The 18,649-nt window shown below is 40.9% G+C and overlaps 1 protein-coding gene across 4 annotated transcripts in view; it reads left to right on the top strand.

The window, feature by feature from the left end:
- LOC126355033 (putative leucine-rich repeat-containing protein DDB_G0290503) overlaps positions 1–18,649 on the top strand; it is a 512,513-nt gene that overhangs the window by 137,942 nt on the left and 355,922 nt on the right. The gene's annotated exons all lie outside the window — the stretch shown is intronic.

Here is an 18,649-nt window from a genome sequence, read left to right as displayed (position 1 = left end):
AGAGTCGCTTCAAGCTCATGTGGTGTAACTCAAATTATTCTTATTGTGAGATATTGTTATTCACAATTCAACAGTACTTTATGTATTACCTTTTTATCATATATGCTGTCAGAACAGTTTATCCTTACTAAAATTAACAATGTCAATAAATTTTATTCAGTTGTAGACCTGATGTCAAGGCCCAAATTAAGTTAAGCCACTTGTGATATAAACAAGTAAAGGATTTTATTTGCTATAAAAATAGACATAGGTCTTACATAATGCATTAGATGAGTATGTGCCGAGCAAGATTGTAAGATATGGAAAAGAGCCACCATGGTACAACAACCCAGTTAGAAAACTGCTACGGAAGCAAAGGGAACTTCACAACAAACATAAACATAGCCAAAGCCTTGCAGACAAACAAAAATTACATGAAGAAAAATGTAGCATGAGGAGGGCTTGCGAGAGGCTTTCAGTGAATTCAAAAGTAAAATTCTATGTACTGACTTGGCAGAAAATACTAAGAAATTTTGGTCTTATGTCAAAGTGGTAGGTGGATCAAAACAAAATGTCCAGAAACTCTGTGACCAAAATGGTACTGAAACAGAGGATGACAGACTAAAGGCCGAAATACTGAATGTCTTTTTCCAAAGCTGTTTCACAGAGGAAAACTGCACTGTTGTTCCTTCTCTAGATTGTCGCACAGATGACAAAATGGTAGATATCGAAATAGATGACAGAGGGATAGAAAAACAATTAAAATCACTCAAAAGAGGAAAGGCTACTGGGTCTGATGAGATACCAGTTCTATGTTACACAGAGTACGCGAAGGAACTTGCCCCCTTCTTGCAGCAGTGTACTGTAGGTCTCTGGAAGACCATAGAGTTCCAAAAGATTGGAAAAGGGCACAGGTCATCCTCGTTTTCAAGAAGGGATGTCAATCAGATGTGCAGAACTATAGACTTATATCTCTTACGTTGTAGAATTTTGGAACATGTATTATGTTTGAGTGTAATGACTTTTCTTGAGACTAGAAATCTACTCTGTAGGAATCAGCATGGGTTTCGAAAAAGACGATTGTGTGAAACCCAGCTTGCGCTATTTGTCCACGAGACTCAGAAGGCCATAGATACGGGTTCACAGGTAGATGCCGTGTTTCTTGACTTCTGCAAGACGTTCGATACAGTTCCCCACAGTCGTTTAATGAACAAAGTAAGAGCATATGGACTATCAGACCAATTGTGTGATTGGATTGAAGAGTTTCTAGATAACAGAACGCAGCTTGTCATTCTCAATGGAGAGAAGTCTTCTGAAGTAAGAGTGATTTCAGGTGTGCTGCAGGGGAGTATCGTAGGACCATTGCTATTCACAATATATTTAAATGACCTTGTGTATAACATCGTAAGTTCACTGAGACTTTTTGCAGATGATCCTGTAGTATATTGAGAGGTTGTAACAATGGAAAAATGTACTGAAATGCAGGAGGATCTGCAACGAATTGATGCATGGTGCAGGGAATGGCAATTGAATCTCAATGTAGAGAAATGTAATGTGCTGCGAATACACAGAAAGAAAGATCCTTTATCATTTAATATAGCAGGTCAGCAACTGGAAACAGTTAATTCCATAAATTATCAGGGAGTAGGCATAAGGAGTGATTTAAAATGGAATGACCATATAAAATTAATTGTCGGTAAAGCAGGTGCCAGACTGAGACTCATTGGAAGAATCCTAAGGAAATGCAGTCCGAAAACAAAGGAAGTAGGTTACAGTACACTTGTTCACCCACTGCTTGAGTACTGCTCACTGGTGTGGGATCCGTACTAGATAGGGTTGATAGAAGAGATAGAGAAGATCCAATGGAGAGCAGCGTGCTTCATTACAGGATCATTTAGTAATCGCGAAAGATCTACGGAGATGATAGGTAAACTCCAGTGGAAGACTCTGCTGGAGAGACGCTCAGTAGCTCGGCATGGGCTTTTGTTGAAGTTACAAGAACATACCTTCACCAAGTAGTCAAGCAGTATATTGCTTCCTCCTACATATATCTTCCGAAGTGACCATGAGGATAAAATCAGAGAGATTAGAGCCCACACAGAGGCATACCGACAACCTTTCATTCCACGAACAATACGAGACTGGAATAGAAGGGTGAACCGATAGAGGTACTCAAGGTACCCTCCGCCACACACTGTCAGGTGGCTTGCGGAGTATGGATGCAGATGTAGAATTTTAGTTGTCATCCTTAATATTGTCATTTCCGTTCAGTGGCCAAATATCTCCAGCATTGTCAGAAAAAAAGAAGAATATGAAAGATCTGGCAGTGAACAGATGCTATGCTTGACTTGACAATAATATTGTACCAATCATTGGGACAAAAGATCTGTTGTGTCTTGGTGCAGTTTTCTATTGAGGCAAAACCACCATCATTGAAGAGATCGGAATGGCCTCTTTTCATGAACTTTTGGTCTATGATTTCAATATTATTCTACTCCTTAAAACTAGTTTCATTAATGTCAGTGCTATTTCCCAGTTCCTGGTATCACTGTACATTGCTACATGTTTTGAGGATGGTGCTCGTATTTCGCTTTGTTTGATCAAACAGGCACGAATTTCTTAGAAATGTCGAGATCCAGCCACTTCATTCCAGCAGTTTATGAATTCCAATTTTGATGACAGCTCGTGGCACCCAAATTGGAAACATGTGGATTATGTTTGTAATAAGTTACTCAATATGTCAGTACAGGATAGGGCAGAGAATTTTCTAAATCAAAAGCAAAGGCATAGTAGGAGCTATCAGAAACTGATTTTTCGTGTCCATTTTCATGGAGTCCTGAGTTTGTCCAGGCTTATGTAGATGCAATTCATGGTCTTGTTGAAGCTGTGCCTTTCTTGTTCATCTGTTGATGCTTGAGTTTATTAGCTAAAGTATCACATTGTACAAAAGAGTATTTGTGATGCACTTAGAAATGGAAGGTGAATGTGGCAAAAGTTCTATAATAAATGTTTTTGCAGCTGGCTCGTTTCTTTGACTTTCAGTATGTTTTTTGCACAAATTACTGAGCAGCTGACTATTCAATTTTTCTGTTTAATATTGTGTCATTGGGTAGTGGGATCTAGTGTGGGACCTAAGAGGGGAATGACGCTATGTGATCACATACTATTACTATTTTTTCGTTTTGAATTTTATACCAGGAACTTTTTAGCTTATTGATCTCCATGCGAAGGCTCTATAAGTTTTATCCATTTATGACTTGGGTCATTCTACCATCAGAGATTTTGAATGTTTCCAAGAAGTATTTTTTTCATTCTGTTTCACTTCTTCCATCAATATTCACATGAAAAATGTTAGTTGCAATTTTTTTAAAATTTTTACTGCACTTTGTTGGTCAATGATGTGACATTTTCCATTTTAGCAGGCCACACTACAGCACATTTTAAGTAAAGATTCTGAATGTTGTGGAAAATATTAATCGCTGGATTCATTATCATTCCAAATAATTGTCTTTATCACTATAACTCACAGTGAAACACACTGAACCCAATTTAAACAACTAAATGAGTAAAATCCTGTTATTGGAACAGTCAAAATATCGAACACCTTATGTGAATTCAGAAAACTCAAAACAATAGCAAGCACAGTGGTGTAACTCACAACTTCACCACATCAGCTGTTTATGTATAGATGTCTGTACTTACAGCAGAAACTACTTCTGCTATATGTGCTGTTGCTGAATGAGCATAGTAGAAATTATTGCTGTTACTGTACAGTTGCTTAATGAGTTATGGATCACACCATTTGCACTGTTAACAAAACACCACATGCTGAACAAAATCCTGACCCTATCAAAAGAGAAATAAAGAAAGAAAAAGTGTAGTTATATCCCTTAGATTCTAAATAGCTCATAAATTATATTTATTGCATCAAATGCTCCTAATTCAGATATACTGAAACTTTTTATGAGAGTAGCAAGAAGTATACTTTTATCCAACTCCCAAACAAATATCCTGTGCCATATTACTGTGAGCTGTGCAGATTGCAGTTTTGCATAGCGGTCAGCGTTGCTGGCTGGCATGCTGCAGGTTGCCAGCTCAGACCCGACAGTGAGCAGTTATATGTTATTTAGTGTTTATCATTTTTGAAGGCTCTCAAAATGTCTTATGTTTTTATTGCAATGCTGCCCATAATTTTGGGCATTGCTGTGGTATGCGAGGCGAGCAGGCAGGTGTGGAGGCATTGGTATGTGATGATATAAAGAATCTTATTTACACAGTACAAGGCGGCCAGGCTAAGCCGTGAAATCTTGGCAACATCGCAGAAAAGCAGCGAAACTTCGAACATGCCTGGGGAGGGCTTTCACAACATTGTGTCACAAAGATGTTGATATGTACATGCTTGGAAGGTACAAAGGAACACAATAAATGTATCATTAATTGCTGTAAATCCCCTTTGATTCTAACAGGACTATGCACTGTCTGGCAGCACGCTTTGTGATACCATGGCTATGCATGCCCCCTCCGTGTTAGCTGCGAGCAGGTGACAGTGATCTGGGCAGTCATCTGCACCAGACCAGCAGGGTTAAGTATGCACCCATGGACTTGGGCAGTATAATGGATGAGCTATCACCAGGCTGTACAGTAGCAGCCAGACTTCTGCATTGGAGGTTAGCAGTTCACAGCCAGTACGACTGCCATGCATCCTCAGCAGGGTGAACTCCTCTTCTCGTAGCAATGGACTTCTATGTGGATCTAGGCAGAAGTTCATGTTACAGACACTTCTTGCTCATAGCTGCACAGTGCTAAATGGTGCACATGCTACTGAGTGAGGCAAATAGTGGCAGCATAGCAGGATGTGGATGTCACACATCCAGCATGATTTCCACAGCCTTTAGTGCAGCCAGCAAACCATACACCTCACGGGACATATCTGTGGGGTTGGAGCACTTCAATCATTGTTGTGCATAAAGATGTTTCAGCTTTCAGCCAAGTTTTCCTAGCCAGCAGCATCACCTAACACCCTGTCATTTCATCATCTTGACACTGTAGCGGCACCACTCACCCTGGGTTGTTACAGATTGGTGTCATTAGTATCTTGGTATTAGTGGACCTTACCTGGTTGCTGTTACCAGCACAATTGACCTACATGCAGCATGGCTTCGCAACCACATCATGCAATTTTGTCAAACAGAGGGTGTGAGTGAGCAGGCTCGGTTTTTGTGGTTGTTTTCCCCATTTTATGTGTAGAAGACATGGAAAATAAGTGGGATATTCACATAAATTTGAGGGCTTCACCTGTGTAGCCAATGGAACTGGCTGATCTTTCCCAATTCTGCAGTAATGTGAAGAAGCATTATTTGGTACTGGTGTGATGTGGTCATTGTAATTTGCTTGAACATTCTGCATGGAATCAATACCAGTAATTTGTGTTGCTGTAGGTACTGTCAGATGGCTAGTCAATGCTCAGTGTTAAGATGGTTGGTGATAGGACATAATATGTAAATGTTGTATTGTGTTGTAGGTGTGTTCTGTGTTACTTCATGTATTTTATTTCATGTGCTTTGGAGATTAAAATTTTGCAGTTTCAGCACAGGATATCACGTGTCAGGATGCAGTTCAAGCTTTGGTTAATGAAGAAGCACAACTGAGAGTGGATGATATGGACTTGTGTAACAAGCTTGCAGCTAGGGATGAAGAGTTGGCATTAGCCAAGCAACCTACTCCTTTATTAGATCCAGCCACAGCCAGTTTGACCATGCCTTTCTCTGGAAAGTCAGCTAGCGACATAATGTATTTCTTGGATGACCTGCAACTAACATCCCGTGTTGCAGGATCAGTTACTGCTGGTGACAAATTTACAATTGTTAGAGAAAGACATATATCGGATGCACATAGGGACTAAGAGGTGTGCAAATGTTTGATGAACTGAAACAAGGCCCGCTACAAAGGTACAAGAAGGAAAACAGTGTAAGGTTTTCTCATGAACAGTTGAGTATTGTGTTGAAGAAAAGTCACTAGAGAATTTTGCAGACAGGACGTAAGGTGAATTTGCTGACATATGAATTAAGGGAAAGTGATGAGGGGAAATAAATTTCTACGCCAGGAAGCAGAACAGAGGGCATTGGACACTTTTTTTTTAAGGGGCTTGTCGCCTGATATGTTGAGAATGGTAAGAATGCGTATCCAGAAGCATTTGTACTCTATGATCAGATTAGCCACAGAGTTTGAAGAAATTGATCTAGCAACAGGAATGTGGGGTAAGATGGGAGCAGTTCCACTAACATGAATGCTACAAATGTGGGAGGACACGACATGCGCAGAGGCAATGTAGTAGAGGCAGTGTAGTAGATGTGGTGTTGTTGGATGCAACCAACAAGATTATAGGAATGGTAAGGGAAAACAAGGAATGAATAAGTAGGTGTTAAAGACTAGAGAGAACCCCAGGCAAGTACCCAGTAAATTTTGATGCAACAAGTACAGATGCAGAGGCAGACTGTAGTATATTTGGAGTAGTGAAGGGTAGAAAGCACAAGTTTTTTTGGACAGAGGGGTACATGTATTGGTAGCAAGTATGGACCTCATGGGTCAGAGGCAATTGCACCCTCCATGCCATAATTTACATGGTGTTGGAGATAATGACGTGGAATCTTTGGGTTCAGCAGTGGTAGATTTTCAGGTTGGGACATAGTGTTTTAAGCAATGCATACTAGTTGTGGCCTGGGTATGTGAAGGTTACGGCATGAGGTTTAGACTTTCTAATAATGCAGCATGCCAAAATGGACCTTAGGAATCATGTAGTTGAACTTATAGGGAAAACGTTCAAACTAGGGAATCATGTAGTTGGACTTATGGGGACAACGTTCAAACTAGGGGAGAAAGCTTGTAAGGGATGAAACACATGAACTATGATCAACAGGTTGGAGGTTGGCCATTGGTGGAAACTAGACTTGCTGCTTGCTGGGAGCAGTGTAGCAAGTCAGTCTGTACCGTGGCATGCTGCTATCTTCGCCAGTGGTGGCAGGCGGAAGAATGGGAATGGCTGCGCAGTGCATGTGACCCTGTGCAGTGAGTGGTAGCTGGGTAGTGGGGGTGGTGCAGTCAAGAGTCACTAGTGCGGGAAATGCATTCCTCACTTCCTAGCACACATAAGCTGTTTATGGTGCGCTAGTACGTATAGGCGTTAGTGGTTGATTTTAAAGTTCCTTTATTGGAACAGAACACCATTACATAAAAATTAACAGGAGAACAGTAACAAAATAAAATTATGTAACGAGAAGAATTCACACAGGGGAAATAATTCGTATAGAACACGGTGACCTCACTGAACTGAAGGTTGCAGTGAGCAGAAAATAACTAATTGTAAAGATAAAAAGTAATATACATTGACTTCATACATAAGCAAATACAGGGTATAAAAAGTAAAGTATTCACAAACATGCTTTGCATGAAATAATTTAATCTAAGTGTGTGTGGTATCACTACAGATGAGATACTGGGGAAAAGCCAAGATAACACCACCATAGGGTCACTCAGTTCAGGTGTGCATGCCATTTGTGTACATTTGGTCATGACGACGATCGAGGAGGCAACAAAAAAAGCTTGTGGGCATGCATATGGTAGTCTACAATGATCAGGGGACATGCAGCATACTGTCCACTAGGATTCAATTGTTACTAAGAATACCATGTAATGGAAGTAGCCTAGAGAACCCAAGAAACTGCCTGGGTTGATGTGAAAACATCAGTATCAAGTTGATTTATATGAACAAAAATTTAATCCTCTGCCACTAGCACTCAGCAAGGTTTGCAGATGCCAGCAATCATTGTTCAGCCAAAGCATGTAGTACATACTCACTGGCATTGTGTTCTCTCCATGTGTACATATCCTGAGTACTGTTACTACATTTTGTGCCAAGTCCCTTTTTCAAGGCCTTTAAATATGTCTGCTTGTGTCTGTATGTGTGGATGGATATGTGTGTGTGTGCGAGTGTATACCCGTCCTTTTTCCCCCTAAGGTAAGTCTTTCCACTCCCGGGATTGGAATGACTCCTTACCCTCTCCCTTAAAACCCACATCCTTTTGTCTTTCCCTCTCCTTCCCTCTTTCCTGACGAAGCAACCGTTGGTTGTGAAAGCTTGAATTTTGTGTGTATGTTTGTGTTTGTTTGTGTGTCCATCGATCTGCCAGCGCTTTCGTTTTATAAATTTTTCATGTACATATTCTTAAATTGACTTATGTGTATATTTTATTCCATAACTAATGTCTACACTTTGTACATTCAATTTATTATTTTTACTTCTGTTTTGAAAGGAAATCTTCTAAGGTAGTCAAATACATGTCCATATTCTTCTTATTGGTGTGGCACTACGAGATTCAAACCACTTATTAATGGCCGAAAATGGTGTGTCCTAATTTCGTTGTGCTGTATGAGCCAGGATGTCCATCACCTTATATCTAACTCAGCAACTAAATTTATTTATACTTACGCTTCTTACACAGGAATCATTTTACATCACATATATACTATTCTTGAGAGCTTTGCAATACATTGAACTTTATACACTCTTAAATCACACAAGAGGAAAGTGAATTTGGTTGACACTTCACAGCTCAAAGGTTTCTGATGATTGCAGTCCTTATGGTCTTGAGTCAGCATGAGGCACATGACTCACTGAAATGTATCAGCAGACCAGCAGTCATGTGCACTCATTGCCAGACAAACCCTCTATCAAATACAAACAAATCCACATAAAATATTGCCTAGAAATGCAGACCCATGATTCTCAGTAGTCACACTATCCAAACCCTCTCTAGAATATCTCATGCCCACTGTGATCAACTCTTAAATGTGGCTTATACAGACAAAACAAATGCACATATATAAAATACACTCCTGGAAATGGAAAAAAGAACACATTGACACCGGTGTGTCAGAACCACCATACTTGCTCCGGACACTGCGAGAGGGCTGTACAAGCAATGATCACACGCACGGCACAGCGGACACACCAGGAACTGCGGTGTTGGCCGTCGAATGGCGCTAGCTGTGCAGCATTTGTGCACCGCCGCCGTCAGTGTCAGCCAGTTTGCCGTGGCATACGGAGCTCCATCGCAGTCTTTAACACTGGTAGCATGCTGCGACAGCGTGGACGTGAAACCGTATGTGCAGTGGACGGACATTGAGCGAGGACGTATAGTGGGCATGCGGGAGGCCGGGTGGATGTACCGCCGAATCGCTCAACACGTGGGGCGTGAGGTCTCCACAGTACATCGATGTTGTCGCCAGTGGTCGGCGGAAGGTGCACGTGCCCGTCGACCTGGGACCGGACCGCAGCGACGCACGGATGCACGCCAAGACCGTAGGATCCTACGCAGTGCCGTAGGGGACCGCACCGCCACTTCCCAGCAAATTAGAGACACTGTTGCTCCTGGGGTATCGGCGAGGACCATTCGCAACCGTCTCCATGAAGCTGGGCTACGGTCCCGCACACCGTTAGGCCGTCTTCCGCTCACGCCCCAACATCGTGCAGCCCGCCTCCAGTGGTGTCGCGACAGGCGTGAATGGAGGGACGAATGGAGACGTGTCGCCTTCAGTGATGAGAGTCGCTTCTGCCTTGGTGCCAATGAGGGTTGTATGTGTGTTTGGCGCCGTGCAGGTGAGCGCCACAATCAGGACTGCATACGACCGAGGCAGACAGGGCCAACACCCGGCATCATGGTGTGGGGTCGATCTCCTACACTGGCCGTACACCTCTGGTGATCGTCGAGGGGACACTGAATAGTGCACGGTACATCCAAACCGTCATCGAACCCATCGTTCTACCATTCCTAGACTGGCAAGGGAACTTGCTGTTCCAACAGGACAATGCACATCCGCATGTATCCTGTGCCACCCAACGTGCTCTGGAAGGTGTAAGTCAACTACCCTGGCCAGCAAGATCTCCGGATCTGTCCCCCATTGAGCATGTTTGGGACTGGATGAAACGTCGTCTCACGCGGTCTGCACGTCCAGCACGAACGCTGGTCCAACTGAGGCGCCAGGTGGAAATGGCATGGCAAGCCGTTCCACAGGACTACATCCAGCATCTCTATGATCGTCTCCATGGGAGAATAGCAGCCTGCATTGCTGCAAAAGGTGGATATACACTGTACTAGTGCCGACATTGTGCATGCTCTGTTGCCTGTGTCTATGTGCCTGTGGTTCTGTCAGTGTGATCATGTGATGTATCTGACCCCAGGAATGTGTCAATAAAGTTTCCCCTTCCTGGGACAATGAATTCACGGTGTTCTTATTTCAATTTCCAGGAGTGTATATCCTATGTCACCCCATCAAATCATAAAATGTTCCCAAGTCAGTAACTCTATGCAGATTCTTATGTTTAAGCATCTGTACTATATCTGTTCAAACGTAAGTGAATCCCAAATATTTCTCTAAATTCATATCAGTCTCTTACATAATATCTTAGAACACTTTTTCTGTCATTTCTGTGGCTGAAGAATACTGACCCTTGAAACAATTGTTGTAACATACACAATAATATAGTTTCTACATCTACATCTACATGGATACTCTGCAAATCACATTTAAGTGCTTGACAGAGGGTCCATCGAACCACCTTCACAATTCTCTATTATTTCAATCTCGTATAGCGCATGGAAAGAATGAACACTTATATGTTTCCATACGAGCTCTGATTTCCCTTATTTTTCTCGTAGTGATCGTTCCTCCCTGTGTAGGTCGATGTCAACAAAATATTTTCACATTCGGAGGAGAAGGTTGGTGATTGGAATTTCGTGAGAAGATTCCATTGCAAGGAAAAAACGCCTTTCTTTTAATGATGTCTAGCCCAAATCCTGTATCATTTCTGTGACACTCTCTCCCATATTTCGTGGCAGTACAAAACGTGCTGACTTTCTTTTAACTTTTTTGATGTACTCCGTCAGTTTAATTGTATAGATAAAAAATCTGCTCACCAAGCTTCAGCAGGACACACATATAAAAGGCAAGCTTTTGGAGCCAGTGGCTCCTTCTTCAGACAAAATGGTTCAAAGGGAAGAAAGAGGGATGAAGGAAAAGGACTGGAGAAAGCTAGGAATAGGGGTAGAGTTCAGGAAAGTCACCCAGGACTGCAGGTCAGGGGAGACTTACTGCATGGCATGAGAAGAAAAGACTGATTGTTGGGGACTGCATCAGATGAGATTTGAAAACCTGAGAGCTTAAAGATGGAAGACAGGGTAAAATGTGAGACAGAGATTACTTTTTAAACATAATGTATGATTAAATAAGAGTGAAAATCTAAGTGCATTGTACTTAACGGAGGTGGTAGGGGGGGTACTGAAAAATAGACCGGTAACACAATGAAAGATGTAGAAAACTAAAATGGAATGAAGTAGAAAACTAAAATGGAGTGGAGAAAAGAGTAGTTATTGTGAAGAAATGCTGAGGTGACAAAATTAATGTAAACAATGGCCAGGTGGGTGGCGAGAACCAAGGACATGTTGTAGAGCTAGTTCTGTGAAACTGGTGTTGGGGAAAGAATCCAGATGGTGCATGTGATGAAACAGGCACCGAGGTCACGATAGTCATGTTGTAGAGCATGCTTTGCAACAGAATATTGTGTGTTGCTAGTGTACATCCTCTGTCTATGCCCATTGATCCTAATTGATAATTTGGTGGTAGTCACGCCATGTGTCATTTCACAGGTGGCTCTCCCTTTGATAGTATATCTTTTGCCAGTTACGGGGCCAGGATGGATAGGGCAAGTCTTGCATTGGGGCAGTCACAGGTGTAGAAGCCATAGAGTAGGGAGATGGGTGCAGAAGGAGCATAAGGTCTGACAAGAATATTGCGGAGATAGGGACAACAATGAGAAGCTATTCTAGATGTTGTGGGAACAATTTCAGAGCGACTGGATCTCATTTCAGGGCATGATTTTAGGAAGTAATTGCCCTGTCAAAGTAGCTAATTAATACATTCCAGACCAGGATAATACTGAGTCACCAGTGGTGTGCTCCAAGGTTGTTTTTTGGAGGGATTAGCAGTACCAGGATTGGATGTGATCAGCAGTACCATGATTGAATGTGATGGCCCAGGAAACCTGATTTTGAACTAGGCTGGTGGAGTAATTTGTAGGAGACATGTAAAAATTATCTGAACAGTGGTAGTAATGGGATGGCTGTGTTTGATAGACAACAACGCAAGTAAGGCATGTGTCATGCTGGATTGTGTGTGTTAAGTACAGACTAGGCATCAGTGTAGATTGTTTACAACTAGCCCACACTTCATATTTGCATTCAGAGGCTTAGGTCAACATGCAGTGAAATACATAACAGATTTCCAAAGATGACAAATTGTGTCGGCCCAATTATATGGAGCATCAGTAACCAAAACAGCCAACTTATTGAATGTTTCAAGAGCAACTGTTTCAATAGTCATAACAGCCTACACAAAACATGGAAAGACATCAATTATCACGTAAACGAAATAGTGGGCACAAATCAAAACTAAATGACAGAGATCATCATACACTAACATGAATTTTGTCAAAACAATACAAAACTATGATGGCTAAAGCGATTACAGAGCTCTGTAGCCATCTTTGAGACTTCATATCTATTGAGATCTATTGGCAGTGTCTGCCGAGAACTCCATAAACTGAATATTTATGGATGAGCTGCTAGACTGAAACCATTAGTGATGACAACCAACACAAAGAAGTGTAAAACACAGTGTCAGGAGCATAAATCCTGAACGGCTGATCAGTGGAAACACATCACATGGTTCAACAAGTCAAAATTTTCGATATTTCCAACATTGGGTTGGGTTTATGTCTGGAGAATGCCAAAAGAATTGTGCAATCCTGATTGCTTGATTCCAGTGGTTAAGCATGGAGGTGGAAGCATGATAGTGTGGGCAGGCTTATCATGCTATTCTGCTGGTCCCATCATTACTCTCAAAGGCCGTGTTACAGCCAATGATAATGTTCCCCAACAATGATGCCATATTTCAGGACAACCATGCACCCATAACGCAAACTCCAGAGCAGACTTCTGCCTCCCTCATCACTACAGGAGATAGAAGAGGTTTTGAATGAAGAGTGGCATAACATTCCACTAGAGACCAAACAATCATTATATGCCAGTATTCTGAGAAGAATCGCAGGTGTATTAGGGGTAAATGGGGGTACAACCCAATATTAATAAACAATTTTTAAATAAGTACAGGTGTTCATGTTATTTTGCATATCCCCCGTACATACAGTGATGGCTGAGTTGAGAATGGTGGTGTATTGTTCTAAAGAGTCTGCGTCCGAACAAATATGTTTGCCTCGAATTCCAAGCCTGTAAGAGAGGGAACATTTTACATGGAAAGGATGGCAACTGTCAAAATGTAAGCATTGTTGTTTGTTGTTAGGTTTAATGTGGACGGAAGTGTGTAGCTGGCCTTCAGTGAGGACAAGATCAACATCAAGGAAAGTGACATGGAATAGTACCATGTGAAATTTAATCAGAATTCAGAGATTCCAGGAATTTTAACAGGTCAGTCTAACCATGAGTCCATATCGTAAGTGGTCATCAGTGTACCTAAACCAAACCACAGCTGGAGACTTATGGATCTCAGGAAAGCTCCTTCCAACCAACACATGAAAAGGATGACGTATTAAGGAGCCATCCTCATTTACATGGCCATACCCTTGATCTGTTTGTAAGTCTGCCCCTCAAAGGTGAAGTAGTTGTTGGTAAGTATAAAGTTGAATAAGGTAAGTAGGAAGGATGTCATAGGTTTGGAATCAGTGGGTACTGACTGAGGAAATGTAGTAGACAGACCATGTACCTGGGGGATGTAGGTATAGAGGGAGGTGGCATCACTGATGACAATCCAAGTGTGTGGTGGCAGTGGGACAGGTATGAGTTTCAGACGATCTAGGAAATGGTTGGTATCTTTGATATAGGAGGGGACTTTTGTACTATGGGTTGCATGTGCTGATCAATTAAGGCAGATGTACATTTAGTGGGTGCTTTTAGCCCATGGGATCGTGGTTGGAACTGTTCATGGCAGGGTTCAGTGTCAGGTTTGCTGTTGGAAAGGTTTTGGGATTGGGTTGCAAAGTGATATTTACAATTGATATTACGTATGAAGGAAAGTAGGTCTGTCATCAAAGCAGCATGATAAACTGCAGGTTAGGGGCTGAAAATGAGATTCTTAGATAATACATATAATTCAGGACAGGAAAGTGCTTTAGATAAGAGTTAAGAACACTGTACTGTTGTGAATGGCTCTTGTGGTTATGGGTTATTCTTGGTCTGGGAGGCAGTGATGAAGGTTGTGGGATGTGTAAAGGAGGTTGTCCAAGCTCGGTTTGTAGGAGAGGAGTGGTGATTGATGGTGTGGCTGCTTAGGGAGCTGCAGAAGGACTGGAAGGGGAACACCACTGTTGAGGAGGTAGTTTCGGAGAAGGTGGGATAGCTTTTTGAGGTGAAGTCTGGCATGTTGTTGCAGTTTAAGTTGGCTTGGCAGATGATACCATCCAAGAAAACAAGAGGGGCAGATAACTGCAGGATTTTGTAGGAGGAGAGAAGCCTGGAGGAGTGGAAATTGGGTGGTGAGGCATATACATTACAGATTAGCCGAGTAAGAGCAAGAAATGGCTTTATTTGAAACTGTAAAAGCCTGGTGCAGAGTAGGCTTACATCCAGAAGCAGGGACTTTCCATGCTAAGCCTTTTGGAGCAACTCCAAGGGATAAGCAGGTTTCCAGAAACAGAATGTGGGACCTTCGTTTTGATAGTGCAAAAGTATGCTTTCGAAAAGAATGGATGTACTATGTATTTTGTCAAAAAGTCAAAGAGTGATTGTGTATGTTGTTACATACAAAATAATATGAATGATAGCCCCCAAATAATTATAACTACATATTTACTGTTACATAACATGCCCCTAAAGGACTAGACACAATATTATACATTTGCTGTACATGGCAATGTCACACTTTCTATTTATGTATTCTTTCTCAACATATTTTTCAACACAGTTACATTCTTCCATCCAAATGGCCTTTTGGACAATGGATATGCTAACCTATTAGCATTGGGGCATGGGCTACAAATTATCTCAAAGGGCCCGTGGTAGAGTTCAAATAGATTTTAGATTTCTCCATCAATCTCACTGGACTTTTTCTTGGTCGTTTTCAACAATTTAGCCCCCTGCTTGAACTTAGTTGGCTTATACCTGTTTCCATTCTGCTCCTGTCCTCATGCCCTTTCTTTTCACATTTGCTGTCAGGCCAGCTGTAATCTACTTCTGGCTTTTCAGACTTTGAGGTGGAGAGAAATCTACATGTTCTACTATCAAATTGTCTAGCCTGATATATTTCATGACCTCAGATGATGAGAATCCTTTTGCACAACTCTTCATTGTATTCATGAATGCCTCAAATTCAACTATATCCTCTGTCCATGTGCTATGCTCCTACTGCAAAACATCCTACATAGCCTACACAGCTCCTTCATATACCTCTCAACTGGGTTGCTGACAGGACAATACATGGAAATTCGTATATGCTTTATCCCAGGACTTTGCATAAATTTGTCCCTCACACTAAATACAAATTATGCTCCATTATCAGACAGAATGTCCTCTGATTTTGCGACAATAAAAAAGTAATTTCTCTCTAGCTTTTTAATTACAATCCGGCTGGTAGCCTTTTTTTTAGTGGATACAGCTTTACAAATTTGGAGAACACATCAACAGCTAAAAGAACTTACTTCACACCACCTTGACCTGCTGGTAGTGTTCAAATCAGACCAATAGCCAATGTGAGCTATGTTAAAAAAATTCCAGAATTTTTTCCACAAAATTTTTCTGCATCTACCTTTTACTTATTGTGCATGGTCTCCTTTGAAATACTCACCTCCACAATTGATACACTGCTCCCAACATCGTTTCCACTTCCAAAAGCAGTCTTTGTACACCTCTTGTCAGATCGCTTGAAGTGATATCCATGAATTTTCTTTCATCTCATCTACCATTGCAATTCTTCATCATTTCCATGGGCTTTTCAACTTTGGAATTAAAAAAAAAAAAAAAAAAAAAAAAAAAAAAAAAAAAAAAAAAAATCACGGGTGCCACGTCTGGAGAATAAGGAGGATGAGACAGCACAGTGATTTTGTTTTTTTGTGCAATAGTCACACACCAACAAGGATGAATGTATGGGTGCATTAACGAGATGCAAGAGCCATGAATTGTCTTGCCACATTTCGGGCATTTTTCCATTCTCACATTTTATCGCAGGTGTCGCAACAAGTCCCAATAGTACCATTGATTAACAGTTTGTCAATGTGGCATGAATTTATGATGAACTAATCCTTCAAAGTCAAAGAAAACTATCAGCATAGCTTTGACATTTGACCTGACCTAATGAGCTTTTTTTTGGTCTTGTAGAACCTTTCCTGTCCCATTGTGAAGACTGAACCTTGGTCTTGATGTCATAACCATAGATCCACATCTCATCACCAGTTATGTTTCTCTTAAGCAGCATCTCATTGTCATTTGTGCGATCCAAAAGCTCTTTGCAGATTGCGAGGTGAAGGTCTTTTTGGCCTTGACTCATTGCCCATGGGACGAACTTGGCCCAACAATATGCATTCCGAGATATTGTGCCAGGATTTCATGACATGATCCAACTGAAATGTTGCATTCTTGTGCAATCTCTCAGACAGTCAATCTTCAATAGTCATGCACAATTTCATTGACATTCCTGATATGTACACCATCTGTAGACATTGAAGAGCGCCCTGAAGGAGGGTTATTTTAACTTCCATCTGGCCACTTTTAAACTGTGTGAACCATTTATAACACCGAGTACGGCTTAAGCACTCGTCACCACAGGCTTCCTCCATCATTTGGTTTGTCTCTGTAAAGGTTTTCTTGAGTTCCATACAAAATTTACGCACTGTTCCTCTAACTCTGCTGTCTCGAAATTCACAAAATGTGAAGCACAACACTTTACACAGTACAGCAATGAACAATAGCTAACAGATGCACAACAATGTTACTTCCAGCAGTTACCCATTAAACACAGGCATGTGCAGGGATGCCAACCGCATTTCTGTCCAACACACCATTAGCGCGAAATTACGAGTGTCCCAGAAGTTTTTGAATAGACCTCACAGTTCACCTTTTTTTTCATGAATAATATTCTGCATCTCTCCTTGTTCTGCAACAGTATTATACTTTACTTTTTCACACTTTTCACAAAGCACCAATTGCCTCCTTATCCTTCTTGCTGTGTTAGTAAAATTAACATAGTCCTATAGTGTTTCCAGACACTTCTGAACCCCATAATACCCGTGACTGTGGTGGACGTAATTTATTAACATTACCACATGCTCATCTGGAAAACATACCTTCCACTTCTCTTTGTCCAAACTTCTGCACCTGTATTAAATCCTCTAATAAATTTTGTAATGTTGAACAATTTTCTCCTATCCTTTACTTCCAAAGTTGATTTTGATGAACTTCAAGGTTTGATCCCCATTCTGATGTCTCCTCATGCCCTTACAGATGGATTTTACCACTTGCTGTCCACCCAATCCCTTCTCTTCATTTTCTTCTCCAAACAAAGATAACTTTGACAAGGCATCGGCCACATTGTGTCTGTATCTGAACATACCTTATATCATAGTTTCAGAGCAAGGCAACTATTTGAATAGGAATTGTACCTCCTTTTACTACTAATATATTGTCTGTTGTTAATGTTTTTTTGAGATTTAATTTTTTTGTGATTTTCCTTGGAGGTGTCCTGGTTCAATGGTTCTTTCCACCTGGTAAGAAGAGAACAACTTCTCCTGTAGAAGTGGTCCACATCCTCTCTCCTGGCTGTCCACTAAAATCAGTACCTTTGTTTTTCTTATGTTTTTCATTTGTGCCTATTTCACTTTGGACAAACATATCTGAAACAGCAAAAACTTGGACATGTCACTACACTTATTTTGGGCATCAATTCACTTTCACTGTTTGTTTTACATATTGTTTGTCGCTGCATTTATCATCAGTAAATGAAGTTTTGGCTTTCAACTATTTGTGAGTTTCTTAATGTTTCTCTTAATCTCACTGACAAAATTTTCTGAAGATGTATTTTCATACTGTATCAGTGTTTTCTTTGTGAAGAATTTTTATAATGTCTTCTTTAGTCACTAATTAATTTTCACTTTAAAGTTAATACATCTGTCATTGCACTAATTGCAGTTGCCATTTCTAATGCTGCTCTTGTAACACACTTGTTTCTCAACCAAGTTGGCAAAGGACTAATATTTTTTAGTTTGGTTTTTCATTCACTACATGCATAAAAGCCTTGTACACTTATATTGAGGCATGTTTGCACAGAATACTATTAAATACTTAATTTTTTCAGACTGCAAGTTATAGAATGTCTTCAGTCAAATGCCATTGAGCCTTTAATGATTGGAAAAGTAGAATGTCACACATAGTATTAGCAACTCTAACAAATTAATTTGGTTCAGAGATTATGTTGACTATTGTGAAAGCTTCTACTAATAAGTACCAATACAAGTTTATGTTTTGTCATGATGAAGTCATCAGCAACCCCAGTGAAAGTTTCGTTTTCTGCATGGGAGGTCCCTCAGTGGTACAGTAATGAACATGCAGCACAT

This window comes from Schistocerca gregaria, chromosome 3 (assembly GCF_023897955.1).
Source record: "Schistocerca gregaria isolate iqSchGreg1 chromosome 3, iqSchGreg1.2, whole genome shotgun sequence".
Classification (NCBI taxonomy): Eukaryota; Metazoa; Arthropoda; class Insecta; order Orthoptera; family Acrididae; genus Schistocerca; species Schistocerca gregaria.
Note: the sequence above shows the minus strand (reverse complement) of the source record. Positions and strands in the feature narration are given on the sequence as shown.